Source organism: Zonotrichia albicollis, chromosome 13, assembly GCF_047830755.1.
Source record: "Zonotrichia albicollis isolate bZonAlb1 chromosome 13, bZonAlb1.hap1, whole genome shotgun sequence".
Classification (NCBI taxonomy): Eukaryota; Metazoa; Chordata; class Aves; order Passeriformes; family Passerellidae; genus Zonotrichia; species Zonotrichia albicollis.
The window spans coordinates 907217-929281 of NC_133831.1; the positions used below are offsets into that span (position 1 = coordinate 907217).

Below are 22065 nucleotides of genomic sequence, written 5' to 3' on the forward strand. Positions count from 1 at the left end.
AGAGTTTAATTCTATTAAATTAGGGCTTAGAAATAAGATTTGCTCGGAGAATGAATGCATCATTAGTTTTAAAATGCAATATAGTGAAACCCAAAATGTGCGGCATTACAGTTTGTAGAATAAATGAGTAGAGGTGGCACCCAAATGTGCTTCTCCCTAAATATATTTACCAGAAAAACCCACGCGCTCATTAGGACAGTGTTTAGGTGTGGGGAACATCCACATTCCTTTGGGAATCGTAATCCTCTTGTGTCTCCCCTTGGCACAAGTTTTTTCTTTGTTCTTAAAACCTTCTTATTTCAGCAGCTGACAGAGAAAAAAGAATCAGCATCCTCTTTCTTAATAAAAATGCCACAATGAGACCCTGTCGGGCCTGTGCCAGGCGTGTCAAAGGAGCAGGGACTAATACAGGAAACCTCAAGAACTCCCCGTTTTGTGCAAGTTACAGTACAGGGAAGAGTCACGTAGGGCTGGGTTTTAAATCAGGTTTCCAATAGATGAAAAGCACCCTTCCATGGGGTGCATGTAATCTCTGAATAGGGCCCTTAGTTTCCTGTGGTATTGTATTAGAAGGGATGTTTGATGCAATAACGCGGGGATAGAATATGCTCAAAGAGGGGGCGGGGGCCCGGCCCCGCGTTCCGAAGCCGGCGGCTCTTTGATGGCCGAGGCAGCCCAGCCGTACCTGCAGCAGCAGCAGCAGCCTGGGGCTGGGGAAAGGCCACGGAAAGGCAAAGGCACGGCGAGGCTCGCCAGGGCCCGAACACAGAGGAGCCCTTCGGGTGAGCCGCGTTTGCCGCCGCTCCTGCTCAGGACGGGGCGGCTCCGAGGCCCGATGAGAACAGCAGGTGCCTCTGCGGCCCGGCCAACACTCAGCATCTTAAAAAGCTCCTTTCGCAAAAGCAAGCAACACTGTCCCCAAACAGGATGGCAGAGAGAGTCACAAACTGTGAGGTGCTGCCACAGCATCGCACGGTAATTGGCAGCCCATCGTCTCTCACACTGATAGGCTGGGTTAAAGCTTTAAAGAAATATTTTAATGTGTGTTAATTTCCTACTTTTACTTAAGTAGACTATAAGAGTTTTGTTCTTATTAGAAGTACAAAATTAAAACCAATTGAAATGATCTAATTATAATTTTTGGGAGCAGAAGAGTCATATGGAACAACCCAATTGACTCTATCAAGCCTAAAATACTCCCCAGCATGCATTTTAATGTGCCAATTCCCTTGAAAATGCATGCAGAGCTGTGGGAGAGCAAAGACTGGAATGATAAATGTGAGATATGTCCATGTCATTGTTGTGCAGCAGCTCTGGGGGTGCTGCCCACACCCTCACCCCGTCTTCAGTCAGAGCTTGATTTTACAGTCATTGAATTCTCATGTTCAAAAGGGAGCCAGAGAAGCACAACATGGTCAGATGCTTGTGGTTTGCCATATGATCTTCCTCTTCCTTAATTTTTTATTCTATTTAGGTCAAAACAGTTCTTGTATTTTTCATGAATGCAAGCCTCAAACTTTCCCTTTTCTATTCCACGCTCAAAAGCAGAGAGGCCACCGCCCTGTGTGCCAGGCCACAACTACAAAATGTTGTAGTTTTGCTACAATTCACGTTTGCTTTTGGTTTTCATTGAGTAAAATGACTTTATCTGTTCCAAACAGTAAAGCAGAGCAGCTCAGCCAAGATGCTACAGGGCTGCTGACATTTGGAATGCTATTTTCAGTCCTATTTTACATATGCTTTCAAAATGTATCCTATGAAAAATAAAAGTCAGATACAAGAGGGGCTGATTGGTGTCTCTGGCAAAGCAGATGACCTACTTCAGCCATAAAGGTGGGGAAAACTCATGGATATTGGCAGGGAAGGGAAGGGAAGGGAAGGGAGGAGTCAGTATCAAAACCTGTGCAAATGTCCAAGGAAGAAAATTCCAGCCTAGAATGGGGCACTGGAGGGAGGTGGTGCCAGCATGAGGCCATGGACACTATGGGCACAGCAAACTCCCTTCTTCCTGATCCTGGCAACAGACAAAAATCAGCTGGGAAACAAAATGGTTTGCTAAGTGTAACCCAAGAGGGAACATGACCTTGCACACCTTTTAACACTGAGCTTCCAAAAATTCAGCGTGCTTCCTCAGAAGGGGGAACAGAACCGCAACATTCTTCAAAATGGAAACAAATTTTTTGCAAAGAAAACCAGAATGAATCAAGGCACCACCTGAGAAAGCAGATTAAAGGGAAAAATAAAATAAAAAGTTGTTAAAGTTATTAAAAATACCTCTATTTGAGGCCAAAGCAGCACCTCTCAACTCCTCCCTGATACTTCCCATTCCATGTGGCTCTTTCTGCCTATAAACAAATTGTAAAAGATGGCAACAGCTAATTTAAAAAATAAAATGCAAAGTGTTGCAGCAGAGTCTAAATTGAGTCTGACAACCAAGGTCACATAACTTTTCACTTTTATTTAAAGGCATTGCCTTGATTACTGAAAAATATTGCAAGATATATAAACACAAATCTGGGGGGAGGCCAGCCCGCCTCCAAGGACTACAGCCACGGCTCCTTATTCTTTGCTTGAAAAGGAACAACAGGAATAATTTTTTAAATTGCCAAATGTCGTGTAATTATCAAATTGTAGAAAATTGTCAGAAATCATTGATATAATTTTTGGAATTATGTTTTCAGTGTAAGCAGTATGTCCTAACCTGTCCTGTTATACCTAAATAAATTTCAGTTATTTCTGGAAATTTTAAGAAATGTTTGCTGCTTTAATTCCTGTAAATGCAAAAGCTTTCATTATACCTTTAATTTCTTTTAATTGCATTTGTAGCGTTCTGGGCCGTTTGCTGTGAGCTGTGAGCAGACTCTGGTGAGCAGATTCTGGCTGTGAGTCTGAGGAGGAGCAGGGAGGCTGCAGCCCCCGGGGTGGCTCTGAGGGACCCCAGCTCCCCTGGCAGCCCCCCTGCCCTGGGCCCAGCAGAGCCTTTGCAGGGGATCGCACTCACAGCTCAGTTTGAGAGAAAACACCCATGGATTCTGAGGAGAACCAGAGCCTGCTTGAGGTTCTGCCTCTGTTGTCTCCAGGCAGATCTGAATGAAAGCTTGGAATTAAACTGTCTTTGAATATAATTTTCATTGCAAGTGATCTAAAATAAAACAACCTGGTTTCCACACCCAGGTTTCCAGAGCCAGCTGCCACATTCCCCTTCATTCATACACAGGAATTCTTAAGTTATATTATTTTAAAATTAGCATATAACTTTGTCACAGATTTTTTTATTCTTATTAATTAAAGGCAATAATCAGCCATTTTCTTTTCCTTTGTAAAAATTCCTTTCCAGGACCCAGAGGTTTCCCTGTCACTCCCCCACTGCAGTGCCCAAGCACCCTCAAATGTTCACTCCTGCTCTGGTCTATGAGAAATTCCTGATTAAGTAATTTATATTGCCTTTAATTAGGAAACTAATGTAAGGTCACTGATATCACGTGATCAGAAGCACACAGGTGGACTGCACCAGTTCCTCCCTGGAGCCCCAGAAGGAAGGACCCGACCCCTTGGGGGGAGCTCAGAGGAGGCCCCGGAGCTGCTGCAGGGCTGGAGCCCCTCTGAGCCAGGCTGGCAGAGCTGGGGGGGCTCACCTGGGGAAGGGAAGGCTCCAGGCAGAGCCCAGAGCCCCTGGCAGGGCCTGCAGGGGCTCCAGGAGAGCTGAGAGGGACTGGGGACAGGGATGGAGGGACAGCACACAGGGAATGGCTCCCACTGCCAGAGGGCAGGGATGGACGGGAGATTGGGAATGGATTCCTGGCTGTTCGTGCCGCAGGAGGCTGTGGCTCCAAAACAGGGGAGACTGGGAGTGTGGGGGGAAAGGGGAGAAGAACCAGCCCTTTCTTCATCCTTTATGGTCTACCTGGAATTTAGTTCACTGTAAATTTTATTTCAAAGACAAAAAACCTTATGCCAAACTCACCTTGGCTAAATATCATTAACTGATTTCTAACAAAGATCTGATCCACTTTCACTTGCAAAACACTTTGTCACTGGTTTATATGCACCACTTCCAAAGAAAGGAGAGAGAAAGGAGAGATTTTTAGGTCAAATGATTAAGGAGAAAAGGGATTTAAACCAACAATTTTTTTTTAAGTTCTAATTGTTTGCTTATTGACACCAATTTACATGGAGCCACTTAGTGAATAAAGGTTTTCACAGTACATGGCACTTCTTTATGTCAGTTTTTAGCCATCATGTCACAGCCTGGCTTGAAAAGAAGAAATGCTGAAAACTCGTAGGCCAGAAATGAACAGCCTATTAAGATCTGAAAAGCTGTCATCCCTGCTGAAAAGACTTGCGTCAGCCACTGAGGATATATTTTAAACCGCCTGTCCGCAAGAAAACTTTAATAATGCAGCCTTGCTCTAATGTCTTGTGAGAGGAGAGGCAATTTTACTTCTTCTATTAACCCAACGTGATTACAATGGCTTATTTCATGGAATATTAAGTTCAAATTCTGCTCCCTAGGAGGACAATAAAAAAAAAAGAGTGTGCTTATGACATTGCCCGAAATAGCCACAAGGACCGCAACTCCTTGGTGCTTTTAATGCATCCAAGCCATAATCCACCTTAATTTGCTAATGGTTAAGTAAATTAGCAACAAAATAATAAACCACAAAAAGGTATCGACACAGGAGCAAAATGCTTTCCTCTCAAAAATATTAAAATAACAAACTAATGTTTTCCTAAGGATTGTCGTGGCCTTTCAGTCCTCTCCCTCCCCCTCCAGCCAGCTCAGAGAAAGCAGACTCCTTGTGTCGGGGGGGGCTTTGGCCATGGGGTGATCAGGAGGGAAGGGCTTTGTGCCCACACCACAGCTGGGGTGGCTTTGTGCAAACAGAGCCGTCAACAACCTGCCCCAAGAGCCCTGCACAAACCCCCCAGAAATGGGGTCCCCGAGAGCGGCTGCTCGGCTGGGGGCACGGTGCTGCTGCCATCCACTGCCTCCAGCTGGCCAGAACATGGGCATGCCTGTGCCGTGGGGCACCCTGGGCCATGGGGCACCCTGGGCCATGGGGCACCCCGTGCCACCCAGCAGCACCCCTGTGCCATGGGGCACCTCTGGGCCATGGGGCACCCCTGTATTGTGGGGCAACCTCACATTACCCAGCAGCACCCCTGGGCCGTGGGGCATCCCTGCACCACAGGGCCTGCAGATGTCAGAGCAGTGTCAGCACCCATCGCCACCTCCAGGAGGCCACTCTGAAAGTGCTGGCTTTAAACACCATTTGCAGGCTGCCCCCTTTTTGAGCAGTTGTTTAGGCCTGATCCTGACCATAAAAACCAGCATTAGAAAGGTGAATTAAAGCTGCAAATGGCATTGCCACTGTCGGTAATGCCAGTCCTGGGGGTGCAGAGACTGAGACCAGCACAGCCCTGGCTGTGGCTCTGCCAGCCCTGGCACTGACTTGCAGTCCCATAGCTCAGGAGCTCTGCACTTGGCACTGGGGCTTGTTCCATGGGAGAAGGAAGGGGAGAAACAGCTCAAAACCCCAGCAGGAGAAACCTCAAATACCACATTTTGGTTTCAAACAGATGTTGGATGCAGAAAAGGCCTCCCCATTCCCCCTTTCTGACATGGCCTTCCTACACCTTTTTTTCTTTTTTATTTTTCCAATGTGGAAAAAAAAAGGAAATAAATTTTTCTTTTAAAAAATTAATGCATACAAATATCCAGTGAAATTATAAATATCCACCATTAACTTCTTTTCCCTAGTTCCACAATTCCAAAGCAAAAAGGGAAAAACTTAAATAAATACATTTAAATCTCCTGCTGTGTAATAGTAAAGAGACTCCATAAAACCAGAACAATATTTATTTTTCCTTTTCGGAGCAGCTCCCTGGTTTATTAGGCCCGTGCTCCCAGCGATCTGATAAGCAGGAGCGAGGCTAAATGGCAAATGGCAAACATCCCAAATCCCAACCTGATGTATTTCCACAGCCCTGACCTTCAGATAAAAATCACACAGAAATCTGCAAACCCACCAAATATGCAGCACCACACGCTTGTGCTCAGACACAACAGTCGGGCAAAAAAAAGGAACAGGGAGAAGGGCGTTGCTATTTCCAGCCCTGAGCCTTCCCCTCCCTTCAGATCTCAGGATCCTGCTCAGATCCCTGAGTTCCAGGGGACGGGGACACCCCACCAAACCCAAGGGTTCCTCACGCCACCGAGGGCGCAGAACAGCCTGGCTGTGACCGTCAGGGAAACACCAGAGAGAACAAATAATCCCACTCCCACATTCTGTGCATATTTAGGAAAATACTTCAAACAGAAAAAAAAAAAAATTTTTGCAGTGTGAAATTAGCTACAATTATGACAACTGCAAGAAAAAAATTATACGGGCAAAATTTGGGGCTGCTGGAAGAATTCTTTGATGTCTGGATTCCAATTTAACCCCGACTGAGTTCTGAGAATCAAATGAACAAAGTCTATCACACACCCCAAGTCTGCTTGTCGGTGCAAGGCATCACTCCCGCTCCATTCTTCCCAGGCACGCGTATTTCCAAGCCCCTTGCCGACATCTCCTCCCTCCGCACTGCACACCGCCACTTGCCCGACACATTGGAGCCACAGCCCAACAGTGGATTTCTTTAGCCATTAAAACACAGGCATTAGCATCAATAAATACAGATAACAGTATTTCCCCCTGTCCCTGCACAGGCCGGGGCTCGGGCTGGGGCTGTGTGGGGAGCACAGACAAACAGACCATATTTCATGTAAGTATTTTTAGGCAAAAGACTGTCACAAGCACTGTCCCTGTACCTTTACATGGCGGCTGGGGAGAGCAGGAGTTTATTAAATAAGACTATAGGTGAATAATAAGGCCCTGATAAATGCCCATGAATATCTGGCGTAGCAGAGCAGGGAGGTGCTGCTGTCGCTGGCTCCGGGAACGTCACCTCTGTTTTATACCGGGGCGTCAGCGCGGAGCCTCCGCGAGCCACACGGATCCCAGGCTGAATAAATAACATAATCCCCACCATTGGGGTGCTTTGCATATATAAAAATCACTTTTTCTTCAGGTACTGAACCACCGCATCCTCTAAACCTGAACTGAGCTGCTGGATTTTTGAAGCAGTTGTAAAACATTAATAATATATCTGGGTTGTTTAAAGAATATTTCCAAATAACATGAAATATTTAGTCCATTCCCCCCCTCACCCCACCCTCAGTGCTACCACCACCGTAAAAAGATAAGATTTATCATGAAATGTTTGAGGGGTAATCAGCCATTTTTGGCCAATATATTTTAATATTTATATACCTGACATAGCTGAATATAAATGATACATCATGATTTTCCATAGTGCATGGAATTTATACAATTAACGGAGGGATCCAATGGCTTTAGGGCACACAAGGTGCAAACAGTGTTACAGTCGGTTGCTGATTATTGTTATAAATCTCACAAACCATAAAGACATTAAGGTGCATTTTGTTTACCCCATTTGTTTTCAAATATTATGTACAACAATATTATTTATCATTAAAAGAGTTACACTTTCCCAGTGCATTTATTTCATGAGATACATTTATAGAACTATTTTAAAAATACAGCTGGCAAAATGCATGGCTGAAACAGGCAGGGAAACGGGATCATTTTCAGTTTTTTTCCCGAAGATGATGGTTTTTCATTCTAAAATCGAGCAGACATTTCAGCAGTAGCTGTGTCTGCAGTGTCTCAGACGAGGGCCCTCCCGCGCAGCCCCGCACCGGCGCTGCCGCAGCTCCGCCGTCCCTCCCGGAGCCGCCGCCGCTCCCGCGCACCGGCGGGGCCGGCGCCTCGCACCCCGAGCCGCAGCACCCAAACCGGGCGCCGGGCAGCTCAATCTGCCGCTTCCCAGGGAAAAACACTGCCAAACACGCGACCCTGGATCCTCCTAGGGGAGCCAGTACTTTTCCTGGCAAGAGCTACCTCCCTGCTCCGTGTAGATGCAGCAGAACTGAGCGAATATACTCACAAATACAAATTCCCCCAAATGTTCCCAAGTGGGTATAATGTCCCGGGATTGTTTCAATTATTCCCCCTTGGGCCGGCCAGGTTTGAAGCGCCGGTTTGAGCCCCCGAATGTGAAACGTGAGCCGGGAGCGGGGCAGAGCCCCGGCAGCGCCGGGGTGTCCCCGGCAGCACAGGGACCCGAGCGCTGCAGCTGCTCATCAAATCAGGTTTATGTTCCTGAAATGAGTTCCTGCTGCTGAGCCTGAATTCACAGACAGTCGGGGAAAAAAGAGATGGATACAGCCCCAAACAACCCCCCTGGAAGCGCGTCCAGGGGACGGCTCTTTGTGCCCCAATGGAGGCAGCTGGGGGGATTTGTTTTATACCGACGGAAACACGACGTGCCAGCTCTATGTGTGTATCCTGTATAGAAAATCCCCCAAAAATACACGTTAGAAAGGCATTGCTGGCATTTTATTTGCTTTGCCAGAAGTAGATGAGTCCTTTCCCTTTCTCTTGCCTTCCTGCAGCACTGGCAAGGAGGTTTCTCAGCGATATTTTGCCATCCAGGAGGTGCAGCATCATTTACTGAACATGATCCCATTTTTTCTTAAATTTATATTATTTCAGGTAAACCAATTGGAGAAATAAAAAAAGTCAAATTTTACCATTTGCTGCCCTTTTTCCAGCACAAACAAAACCCCAGCCCAGGGAGTTACCCAGAATTTGCCTTTCTCTTTAGGCCTGCTCAAAGGTTGCTTTCTAATGTACATAAAATACAGAAACAGGGAGGAAATGTGGGAATGTACCGAACTGGCTGTTGACTTCAGGCACGGGAAGTGTTTTGTTGAGAATTCACAGGTGCTAAAACCTCATCAATGAGTGGGAAATGGTGCTAAATACGAGCTCTGCGAACTTTATTTTTAATGATGACTTTAAAACCCGGGGATCAGCGAGGTGAATGTAAAAACTGTTAATCTTAAATTTCTACAAACCCGAGTGTCAGGGCAAGCATGTCTGGTGCATCAAGCATAACAAGATGAAAACGAGGAGGTGTGGGTGAGGAGGGGGTCCGAGACACTTGCTTTTCTTGAATCCCTCTGAATACATTTCACAATTCATCAGTTTTTGTCTTCCCTGCCACGAGTGAGGACAATCAGACCAGACACCCATTAGATTTTTCATGCAATTTTTTTTTTTCTTGTTCATGACATGTTGGCAGGGAGGATGGCAATTCTGAAATCTTACCAAATGAGAAAAATGTCAGAAACTGAACTGACAGCTGGTGGTTACTATGGTGATAGGTGATATTGAAAAAAAAATAAAATAAGACTCAGTTAATTCAAAAGGAATCAAGTTCAGTATTTTTAAGCCAGTTGATAGAGATGAAAACTTAATCCCGATACTGGGGTGTTTTCCTGTTTTAGTTAAGAGCCAAAGAAACAATTTGCTTGATTAGATAATTAACTAGATACAGCTAAATATCCAATGAAAATTATAGTGAAACCAAAAATGATAATAAAAAATAATAACATGGTTTTTAAAAAGGAAACAGCCATATTAGGAAAAAAAAATAAGCAGACTGGGGGAAATCTTGTGTGTGTGAGCAATCCAGAATTGTCCTCTCCATAATCACAATTACCGACACGGGTCTGGTTTTCTGCCATCGGTTTGAGGGAGAAAGAGTAGTTTCGCTCAGTGACAAAGACAAATCAGCTGGAAGGGAGGGAAAGCTGCTGACTGATGGCTTCAATCGAGGGAAGGCTGCGCAGGCAACTTCGGCAGGAACCTGGATATCTCCATATTTGTGTTTATGTATTTTATGGGCTTTTTAAAAATTCCCAAGGGAGCTATTTCTGGGGCCTGAATACCGCGAGATCTGGTGTTCTCCTGGCATTTCCATCGAGAAAGTGAAATACTAAAATACCATGAGAACATCAGATCTCCTGTTATTTCGGCTGCATTAATGGTTCCCTCAGGTATTAACAAAGCCCCTGAAAAACAAACACAAATATTTGAGGCAGAAACAGAAGTGCTGGAATATCCACCCCCCACCCCCCCAGCAACCCAATGCACCCACACAAAAACCACCTCATTTTTGTGATCTCACACTTCGAGGAACAAATTTTACAACCATACACGTATAAAATTAATATTATATGGAAATTATTTGGCCACCACCTCTGTCTTTGTGGCAGGAATTGAGTTTGTTCCCCAACAGCCCAGAGGAGGATGATCTCCATATAAATGCAGGTGGGGTTTAGGGATATTGTTATAGAACACAACGTTTGAATGCAAAAGTCTCCAAACAATTGGAGTTGTGCCTGTGCTCCCTTGGGCGGGGATGTCAGAGATGAGATGGGATGGGATGGGATGGGATGGGGTGGGATGGGATGGGATGGGATGGGGTGCGATGGGATGGGATGGGATGGGATGGGATGGGATGGGATGGGATGGGATGGGATGGGATGGGATGGGATGGGATGGGATGGGATGGGATGCGATGGGAAGGGTGCGGTGGGATGGGATGGGATGGGATACGATGGGATACGATGGGATGGGGTGGGGTGGGATGGGATGGGATGGGGTGCGATGGGAAGGGTGCGGTGGCAGCCCCAGGCCCGAGGCGGCCCCGCAGTGCCGGCCCCGCGTGTCGCACCCTCGGGAAGGCTCCGGGCGCTCCCGCCCCGCGCGGCCCCGGCGGGAGCGGCGGGGGGGGCGAGGCGGCGGCGCTGCGCGGGCGGCACTGCCCCCTGCCGGGCGCGGCGGGAACGGCGGGGAATGCCCGACAGCGGGAATCGCCCGGCCCTGCCACCGGGACCACAACGCCAGGAATCGCCCGGCCCCGCCATGTGCTCCATGCTCTCTGAGGGCTTTTCCAACCGAAAAAAATCCCAATTTTGGTAACAATGCGGGAAAACCATCCATCGTTATTTCAGAGATGGGGACGCAGCTTCTCCCAGCTCCCGGACCCAGCAGGCAGGGGCCTGTCGGTGCTCTGTGCAGCCAGGAGGCTGCAAGCACACAGACAAGGAGCTAAGAGTCACTCAGGACCAGGACACCACTGCCACCATCCATGGCCTTGGCCACCTCACCTCCCACACCTGCTGCTTGCCCACCTCCTGCAGGAGCTCATCCCTGAGGCCAGGGCGGGAGAGCAGGAGGCAGGTCCGGCAGGAGAGGACACAGGAGGAGCTCCACAGTGGGATGGGATGGGGATGGGATGGAATGGGATGGGATGGGATGGGATGGGATGGGATGGGATGGGGTGGGATGGGATGGGATGGGATGGGATGGGATGGGATGGGATGGGATGGGATGGGATGGGATGGGATGGATGGGATGGGATGGGATGGGATGGGATGGGATGGGATGGGATGGGATGGGATGGGATGCAATGCGATGGGATGGGATGGGATGCGATGGGATGGGGTGGGATGGATTCCTTGGGGTGCAGCTGGGCTCTCTGGGCTGCTCCATCCCTGGACAGTGCTGAGGGTGCCGTGCTCACGGCAGGCAGACACAGCTCATGCGGCTGCAGGAGGCTCTCCGGGCAGGGGAGGTGATGAGCAAGGCCAGGATGAACAGAAGTGGCTCTGCTGCCCTTGTCCCACACGGTTCCATGCATTATCCCGGAGTGAGAACGCGGCCCCGTTGTACCCAGAGCAGCCCACACTCACTGATTATGTCCCTAGGGCAGCAAGCCTGCTTTCTGCTCAAAAACACAGGACAATGTCCAGAAAAACAGTGGCCTATAAACAGAAATTGCTTCTGGAACAGTTTAAGCCCAGATCCACAACAGCAAATTTCACTGCTCCTTACAGGAATGGAGACAGTGCCTGCTTGTCTGAATTCCAAGCATGGGAACAGACAATTTGGGAATCTTCCCCGTTTGACTGCACGTATCGCAGCACTGAACTGCTCTGGGGACAGCAGCAAAACAAGTTCCTCAATACTTGCAAGAAAAAAAACCTCTTGTCTAAACAACACGATTATATTAAAAGTAAAAAAATACCATTTTAAATAAATACAATTGCAAAAAAGGCTCTGGGTGATAAGGGAATGATGAGGTAAATAAAGCAAAACCAAAAGACCCAGCAAACCTCATTTCAAGATAAAAACCAGTATAAATAACTGGCTTGGACTGTTTAAAATATTGTTATAAATTACACCTTCATTATATATGAAAAGTAGACACTGTTTAAAATTAAAGCCTATTGAAACAGTGTAAAACTGTTTCACTATATATATTATGTGTAACTTAGAATATGTTAAATTCAGTGAAATATTGAATTTCACAGGGTTTAAAATAAGTTTGTCTTCCAGCCACCACACCAGAAAATCTGTAAAATGACCATATGTAAGTACCCACAGATCCTGAATCTTTTTTTATATGTATTTCTACAAAAATCAAGTTTCTTTTTCTAAAAATGTGGTTTACAGTGTCCTTTGTACTGGGCACGGAGGTGGGGATAGCAGACAGCTGATGTTAACTAATAATACAGACAACTAAGAATAACACCCTTCATTCTTGACCCTTTTTGCCTTTTAAAAAACGCTGATAGAGAATTAAATTGTGATGAAATTTCCAGTGGTTAATGGGATGATTGTTTCCCCCCGATATTTTCAATCAGAAGCCTCCCGGTGCGTTTTTGCTGCAGCACAGAGCAGAGCTGGGGCTGTGGAGAGCAGGAGCGGGCGCAGTCAGTGGCTCTGCGTGTCCCCCAGGATGTCCTGCGGTCCTGCAGCTCCCCTCAGACACAGGGCGGGTGTTCCGGCGGATCTCAGCACACACATCCCCTCGTTCCGAGGGGAGCGAGCCCTGCCCGGCTGTCCCTGACCCCCAGCGCGGCGCTGCCCGGGCTGCGGAGCGGGGAGCGCTCAGTCCGTCCCACGGCCATGCAAACTCTGCAAGTTCGCCCTGGCCGGCCGAGCCGCTCCGCCGGGCTGCTGGCGCGCACCCGGGACTGCCGGGGCACAGCGGGGCTTTCTCCCCGTTCCGTGCTCTGGAGAAAGCGGCCGTGGGCGATGCGCAGCGCGGCGGAGCTGCCGCCGCCGCCCCAGGCTGTGCCGCTCCGCAGCCGCGCTCCGGAGCTGCCGGCCCCGCTCGGGGCTCGGGGCTCGGGCTCGGGGTCAGGCCCGTGTCGGGGACGCTGCTGGGCCGGGTTCGGTCACACCGCAGCCCAGGCAAGGCCCAGCCCGGCTGTGCTCGGGGCCCTTGGGCTGCCGGCCCCTGCACAGGGGCTGCAGGGAACACACAGCGCTGCTGTCCCTGTCCCCGAGCCCTGCACAAGTGCTTCAAACAAAACCGCCTGAAACACCCCACTGTAAAAGTTCTACAGAAACACCATCGCTGGACTTCACATTTAGGAAGAATTAAGCTTTTAAAGAATTTTTTCCACTGAAAAAAAGCCTTTAATGGGAGTTATCCAGGTGGCCCCTGGATTTATTGTTGGATTTCTCTTTGACTGCTCTGGGGTTCCCAAGGGGACTATTACGTCAACAATTTCTAAGGCAACATTTTATTCCAGGTGAAATTCCTTAGAAGATGAGAGCTTTGGCTTGGAGATTCTGGGATCCCATTTGAAATCACTCACACTGACTACAGAAGAATTTTTAAAATAAATTACTGCGTCGCCTCCTGCTTTCAGATGCATCTATCATCTCTCTCTATATATATGTATAAACATTCTTTATAGAACAATTTCAAATGTAATTCTCCTGAAGCTATTAAAACTCCCTATTTAATTGCATTCATAAAAAAAGTTGTCTGGAATACAGTCAAAACTGACCACTTAATTCAAGGTGTATTCTATATTAACATACTTTCCCATTCTGAAAAATTAGTGATAGGGGCTGTTCTGTGCATGGAACTCCCATCAGAGTCAGTCAAGAGCCTTTATTTATAAAGTCAGGGGGCTTCTGAAGTCTTTAATGACTATTTTTGGTCAAACTTGAAAGAAAGAGACAAGACACAAAGATCTCCCAGTTTCCAGTGTAAAAAGAATCTGTGACCAGTAGGAAAAGCTGAGTAGGGCCTTCGATCCAGACTAAACAAATTTCAGCATCAAATGATAAATGAATCGAGGAACTTGCACTCTCAGATCCTAAATTATATTAAGTCACCAATTTTATGAAGCCAGAAAAAGGTCATCACACGATACTTATGAACTATGGTAAATAACTAAAATTTATGCAGTAGGATGATTTTAATCATTGGTATCCTTAAACCTTAGAAATAGATACAAATTGTAACAAATCAGAAAAGTTAAAGGGAAACTATAATTGTTCCTTTTAAGACCTATTATGTGTAATATCCATTGGCCATATTTGTTCCACAGGTCAGGTATAAAAATAAGTTTACTGTATTTCTTGCATTTGATTAACAGAAAGAGCTTAATGATACGTGTCCACATTCCTGTCTCTGTGCTAGTGTCTATTGGGGCTTTCTTGCCTAAACTGAAAACCATCTGTCATAAATACAATAACGGCTTTTAAATCCGCCCCACCTAGTCTTCCTGCTCCCCAAAAAGGGGCACATCAAGCATGGGCTGCTCCTGAAATATTCCTTCCAAGTTGCTAAGTGGATATAAAAGAACACAGACCTAAAATAATCTGCAAATAACTGTAACATAAGCCCTGAAAAATGCTTTTGGAGCCAGCGCGAGGAGGGAGAGACGGCGTCCACTGAGCCCAGGCCAACGCAGGGTGCGGGCAACCCGGGCAGGGAAACAGTGTTGGTCACTGGAATACTTTGTAATTGTGAAAGATTATTACAGCTCTTATTTAAATCAGATTTCCTTTTGAGTATTTTCATCTAATTGGACAAGTGTTGAGCTTGCCGGGCTGTCACAGCTGTTACAGGACATGAACCACGCTTACAGTAACAGCTTTCGTTCCACATTTTTGTGGAGCAGTTTCCATAGCACTCAGATCAGGGCTTGCATATTTTTATACCACTTGCATATTGAAAATAAACTCTGATGTTTAGCTTGCTTTCTCCAAGTGCATGTGGTACTCAAATTCCCTGAAAAACAAGCTGGCAACTCTGATTGAAGCCCAAGCAGTCAGGGTGTGACACCTTGGTAACTTTTATAAAGTTATTTTCAGCCTTCCTTTCCCCTAAACTTCATAGAAAATGGGACGAGAGAGCTGGGAAGCTGGCATTTATCTTAACCGCCATTCCTGAATTTAACATTGGGGCAAACTTTTCCATTGACAACAATATCCAAGATAACCAGATCCTCTGCCTGTGGGGATGTGCTGAGGAATTGCCTGTGCCTCGATGAAAGGCACAGATAAAAGGAGAAGAGCTCAGGAGCTGGAGGGACACAGCTGCAGGGGCCGGGCGGCCCTGAGGCCCTGTCCCACCCCAGGGGTGAGGCTTTCAGGCACCCCGGAGCCCCGGGCACGCAGAGCACGCGCCTGTTGGGAAGTTTATTCTTGGTAAAAGAGTCACTTTCTAATGAGAAGAACAAACAGGATGTTATAAGGTGGGATGGCAAAGTGCAGCCAGTCCAAGCCCTGGCCGGCAGCGAGGCCGGGGCTGTGCCCGGTGCCCTCTGTCCCCGCTGTCCCCGTGGCGCTGGCCAGGCCGTGTCCCACCGAGCCTGCCGTGTCCCCGCAGCCCCTCACCTCCTCACCCCCTTCCCAATTAGCACATTGAAAATTAGCAAAATACAGCCCCTGCTTTGCACTTTAAATTTTAATAAGAAACAGAGACATCTCTCTCTTTCTTCTGCTGTTCCTCCCTCTCCTCCAAGAACAGAAGGCTGCTGGTGAAAGGAATGAAAATCTGGAAAGAATTTGGGGTGGACTGGCCAACCCCCTTTCATTTCCTTCAGATGTTTACAATCTAGCACCTTTCTGAAGACAAAGATGGGAAAAAAGCTATTTTTCCTTTTGACTGAAGGGTGAGACAGGGGGGTATTAAAAACTGATCAATGTAATTTTTTTCACAGAAGTATTTGCACATCTGTGAAATAATGTAATTTATGAAAAAAATCTTTTTATATGACATCCATGATTATAGCCTGATCTGGAGAATTATTCAAATATAAAATTAAATACTCAAAAACTCGCTGCGCTGTGGATGACTGAGCTTTTACCAGCTGTGCATCACACTTCTCTAATTCTATTAAAAGTATAGAAGTGAGGCTTCCCAAGGATGTCTGAATCCCTTGTAAAAGGAATGTTACATTTCTAAATGCTTTATGATCAGTTGCTTTTTGTTTTTTCTTGATTATCATCCCAGTTGTTGGATGTTTTATCTGACTGTACCAAAAAAAAGAAGAGAGGAGGAATGCATACCCGTGGAGAGTGCTCTATAAATTATATTGTATTTTATTATCGCAGGGCTTAAGGAAAAATTGGCTCTTAAGAAAGGTTAAAAACCTTTAAAGTGAATTCTTCTGTTTGGTTAAAAGTACTTTTGATTTAATATGATCCATCTGCAATCTGGGCCTGGCCTCCTCCCCCTTGGGGAACGGGGCGATGCCCACGGGACCAGGACAGGGCAGCGATTTGTGCCTGAACAGGACGAGTTTGGGTCACCCCGTGCCAGCTTCCCCCCCAGCAGGGGACCAGCTCACTGTCTCCTCACACAGCAATTCCCAGATTTTTAAACAATTCATCCGGGGGAAAATGAGCGGGCATGGCTGCTCCTGGGGGTGGTTTCACAGCCTTCCCTCCCTTCTGAAGGGAAAGCTCAATCCTATTTTCCAAGCTTAAATGGAAGCTTTGGTACAGATCCTGCGCTGCTTGGACATTATCCACAGGTTACAGACGGAATCACCGCGAATTCGCCGTGCGTCCCCATGCCGCAAGCCAACACTAAACTCGAAGGGAAAATACAATTCCCCAGACCACCAGAAACACCACGGTACAAACCAGCCACTGCAAGAGCCCCAAAACAGGTCACATTAGTAAAAGCACGCTGGAGTTTAGCAAAGAGGGAGACAAAATAAGGGCTAAGCCATTGTTTCTGCTGCCGAAGACAGACGGACTTTAATAACACTTAACAGAATGATGCACATTAACGATCTCAGAAAGCACTTCTTATGCCTCATCCATCATGCGGAGGAGAAAATGAAGCCTTCGACAGCATTAGGAATTATTCTAGATCTTGTCAGTAATTCGCAGCTTCTCGGTAGTATCGTAACACAAATTTGTGTGGATGAGACACTGACCATTAATCTAAGGGGGTTTTTTTCGCTCGCTGCAGCGTGGGGAGAATGTATCAATTGTTTCATGGAGAAATTTCACAGCTGAAACCTTACTAAATAAAACAGGGGTGAGGAAAGAGATATAGACAGAAACATAAACAACTGCAACGTGGAGACAAATCATTATCTTTAAAACAAAACCTACCATAAAATCACCATATGTGTGTTTTGTGAATGGGCAGTGAGCAGCCTCCTGCTCTGAAAATCCTCAGAATATGCTGATTATAAAGTTATGTTCATACATACAAACACACTTAGATTTCATTTTCTGGGTGGCTTTTTTCCCTTTTTTTTTTTTTTCTGGAGTATAGGCAAAAAAGCCTGATTTCTCCTCCCAAGAGAGCCTTGTATTTTTTGCAAATAGTAGCAAAACAAATTTCAAGACAAAATGCCACGCAACTAAATAAACAACAGCTTTTGGCAACCTCTTCCCTAAGTCGCAAGCTGCTGTTCGTCGTGTGATAGCTGTTGCCACTGGAATCTCTACTACAAAGGAAAAGGTCCATAAATATTTGTACAGCAAACTCCACAGAAAAAAAAGCCTCCCCGAGTGAGCTCAGAATTCATTTCTATACGTGCGATGTAAAGATGAAAGCTAATGAGTTCTGGGGAGTTTATGATAAATTAAAAGTGCGGGGCTCCCCGCCCCAGCCGCGTGTTTACACGGATCTGATCCGCTGCTCCCCAACAAAACACTTGTCAGACAGAATGAGGCGAATTCGCCTCCGGATGTGGAGGAGCTGGATTGTCTCAGGGACAAAAAAACAGATAGGATTTGATCAAATACTAATCAGGCAGCAATAATGTGGTATCCTAAAACATACCCTACTTTATCTCCAATGAAATAGTGACATCTATCCAAAAGTCCTCAAAGAAACTTGGGTTTAGGTAATATATTGTGATTGCAGCAGATAGGCAGGATTAAAATCAGGCTTGATCTTCAAAGAGAATAAGAATGTATAGTTCTGTTTACTGCACACATATTTGTATATAAAAGATATGACAAATATTTCGAGTTCTTTAGAAACCTGTATTTCTGTATTTTGAATTTTCACAGACCCAGTGCTGAGAATGGGATTTGACAGTCCCAGGTAATAGAGGCAAATTAGAGATTAAACTCATTAGAAATTATAAACACTCATATAGTCTGTTAAACCCCCTGACAAAACCTGGAAATTAGAAATCCAATAACACAGCATCAATAGGGTCTTTAAGGGCTGGACAAATGTTTAAACTGCGCGATGCTCATGTGAGGAGTGAGATGGAACAGTCGGAATCAAGGTTTGCATTAAATAACACGGCATTGATGTCGGATCAAAACATTCATATGAACTGGTTTGTTCCCTTTTTTTGCCATTAATTTCCATTCTCCTGTTATGGTCCAAATTCATTATTAATTTTGCATAGTATAAAACATTATTCTTATTTGTAAATATGCAGATGAGGGAGGCAGCTCCGGAAGGCACCACACAGAGCAGGGCTGTGTCCAAGGGGCCACTAACCCCTGGGGCTGTCCTCCACATAAAAAACACTTCGAAAATAAAATATTATCCACAAGCTTTAATTTTTTGGCCTAAATAATTAAATCACAGAGGGAAATACTGTGAAAACAATCATCTCACTAAGCACAACTCAATAAATCCCAAGGAATGGGCACTGGGATAGCAAAAGCAAAATTGTTTGCGTTCCTAATGTTGGGTCTGACCTGGAAAGGATAACAAAAGAATCTGGCATGAATATGTATTTTTATAGGGAGCGCTGCTGGTAAACAGAGCGAATAAAAGCGAGGGGATTATTTGAAAATAGTTTCTCCTAAACTCTCAATATGTTTAATCTGATGATATGAAAAACCATCCATAAAGCAGAAACACATTCAGCCCCTACAAAATTCTGCACAGAGAAGTGAAAAGGGTTGCAGCAGAAGAAAACAAACAAACAGCAGCAATCCTGCAAAGCTGCGGCATCTCCCCACGCCCGCCTGCTCTCCAGCGCCGAGATAAAGACCCAATCTGCTCATCAAACACCTCCGGGCTCGGCCATCTAATAGGAACAAATTGGCAATGACTGCCCAAGCAAGTAACACAGGCCCACTGATTTGTAGATTGATACTGATGCCTAATGATCCCCTTGGGCAGATCAATAGCAACAATCCTCATCCCTGCCTTTCTTCTTTATTGGCACGGCGGAGCGAGCGCGGGGAATGGTGTGTGCGCACGGCTGCAGGTGCCGGCCGAGGGCCGGGCACCCAAAGGGCCCCTGAGCCCACGCTGCCCTGCCCTGTCCTCGGGGCTGGCCTGCCCACGCTGGCCCTCGGCAGCCACACGGTGCCCCTGGCACTGGGCTGTGCCAGGCGTACCCCAGAGTGCGAAGCAGCCAGGACGGGCCTGCGCCACAGCGAGGGAAAGCACAGAGACTGGGATAATGAGAGAAAACCTTCTGAGAGCTGAAGGCCAGTGTGGCATTTGGGGGGCAGAGCCATGCGGGACGCTGGGCGCGCTTTGGAGAGCAGGGCACGCAGGCAGGTGGTCTGTCCTGCTCGAACTGGGTTACGTGTCTCTCCTGCTCCATCTCTCGCCTTTTCCCTCTTCTCCCCTCAGCTGACTCCTTGTCTCTTAGTGCACTACACTATGATCAATCAGGCACTATCAGCACAGGGGTTTTATTCAGTTACTCTGGAGTCACTTCCATCTGCTGCTTCCAGCCCCACATCTCGAAAGAATTAGGGATTTTCTATTTATTTATCAATCTAGTGAATACAGTTATCCCATTAGTAGATCCTTTTAAAGTCCCTGGTAGAACCTAAGAAAAACTAATGGAGTTGATTTGCATTTGGTTTTTTTCCCAGTGAATTAATGCCAGTGATGTTCTGCAGAACCACACATGGTCGCTGCCACCTCGGGGTGCTGGCAGACATCACCAGCAGCACTCCACTCCCCTGAAAATCACTCTCTGCATGGAATAACCACATAGAAACCTAAGACGTGATCAGGCGTACCCAAATCACTAGGTCGGCAAACAGAGGGGAAGGAAAAATGTCCCACAAAGTTTGTGCCTCCTGCACATGAAATATTAATTTTGCATTAAGGTGTGTGTCGTCACCGCAGTGTCCCCCAGCCCGGGAGCACAGCCGGGGGTGCCACCCGTGGCCTCGCCAGGCGCGGGGAGCGCAGGCACCGATTCTAAATCCCATTCAGACTCGAGATCTGCTTTGTTCAGCAATCACCTGGCTACTCTTATTCTTCGTGGCTCTTTTATTAAAATGTGGATAAAGCAAAAGGCAAAGGATAAAATTAAATTCCACTGACTGTAAATTTCTAAATCATCCCTCCAATAAAGGATTTTCCTTTAATAACAAAAACGCCTTTCCCATCTTTTTGCCGATCTCGGCGTATACTCGCAATAAAACAGGGCTGCGTGAAAACCTTTGTAACTCGACCCTTCCAGTGCATAAATTAATCATTTTCCAAATCCTGTATTTTCTTTCCTTAAGTTCCCGGGCGCGGGGGTCGTGCCCCCGCCCAGCCTTGACCATCGCAAAATTCAAATTCCCACTAATGATGAGTGTAATCATCGCAATCACCATCACCATCATCATCGCCAGGAAAGCCGGATCCTGTTGGCCCCTGACATCAATCAGCGACGGGGGGGAGGCAGCCCCCCCCCCCCCAGCGCCCCCCGGCAGCGATCGCGTCCGTTCCCCGCGTGTCGGAGTCACCCCCACTCCATCCCGGCCTCGCACCTCCGCCGCTGCCAGGGCGGGACGGGACGAGCGAGACGGGACGGGACGGGCCGGGGCCGGTGCCCCCCATGTCCCCACGTCCCCCCCGAGCCCCGGGTGGGAAAGGAGCGAGCGAGGGAGGGGAGCGAGGGGAGGGGGAGCAGCCGCACGTGTGACGCGCCCGGCCGCCCATTTGCATATTCACATCAGCGCCGCGCCCACTTAAGCAGCGCGAGGCGAAGGTGTCTCCTCCACCCACCACCCACCCACCACCACCCAGCCACCAGCATCCAGCTCCCACCTCCACCTTCCCTCCCGCTCCCCGCAAGCCGCGCTCCCAGCCCAAAAGCGAGGGCGCGGGGGGCCGGCAGGAGGGTGGGCGCGGGCTGCCTTACCTCCGCTCCCGCGCTACCAGGGATTCCCCGTGCTTCCGCCAGGAATTTTGGAGAGCCATCCTTCAAGGGTTTTTAGTTCTGTCTTTCTCTCTCTTCCTCCTCCTCCTCCTCCTCTTCCCGTGTTGTGACTGGGTTTATAAAAAAAATAAAAAAAGACAACTCCATGTAAGCTCGCAGCCAGGGCACGGCGAAGTCTGGGGCTCCGGGGGGAGGGAGCAGCGGAGGGAGGGTCACAGCTCCATGCCTTACAAAAGGCAACCCAAAGCCTGGATATTTTTTTAATATCGTACACAAAACGCTGCCGCACATATACACGTAACACAGGCCCCAGACCTGGCGCTAATTAGGTTTTTGCCAAAAACTGTCGAGGTTCAGCCTATGACACGAATGAACGCTGCGGGGCTGGGGCTCAGGAGCCCTCACCTGGCCCGAGCCCCCCAGCGCTCAGCCCGAGCCTGCCCGAGCCTCCCGGAGCGGGTGCCCAGGAGGGCGAGCGTTTATGGGGCGCGTCGAGAGCTCCCACGGCGGCGGGGACCCAGGTCAGCCGGAACCACGCGGCACCGACCTGGACTATTTCAACCCCAGTGCTGTTCCAGGGGTATTTTTGCACAAATTAATTTTACTATTTCACTGCTCCACTCACAGTGGGGAAAAGGAAAAAAAAAATAATAATGAGGGTTGAGTATCCCCTTGCAAACGTCACAGAAGCAGCATCGCGTGTGCCGGGATGGGTCTCCAGG

General features: G+C 47.4%; 1 protein-coding gene across 3 annotated transcripts in view; it reads right to left on the bottom strand.

Annotated features, from left to right (window-relative positions):
• The window catches only part of ZFHX3 (zinc finger homeobox 3), a 376930-nt gene extending 355437 nt beyond the window's left edge, over positions 1 to 21493 (bottom strand). Inside the window, exon 1 of one of the 3 annotated variants that reach the window (XM_074550648.1) lies at positions 21326 to 21493. The gene's annotated coding sequence lies outside the window, so the exon portion shown is untranslated. The remainder of the gene's footprint in view (positions 1 to 21325) is intronic. The other 2 variants (XM_074550646.1, XM_074550642.1) reach the window with 2 other exon arrangements.
• Between the last annotated feature and the right edge of the window lie 572 nt (positions 21494 to 22065).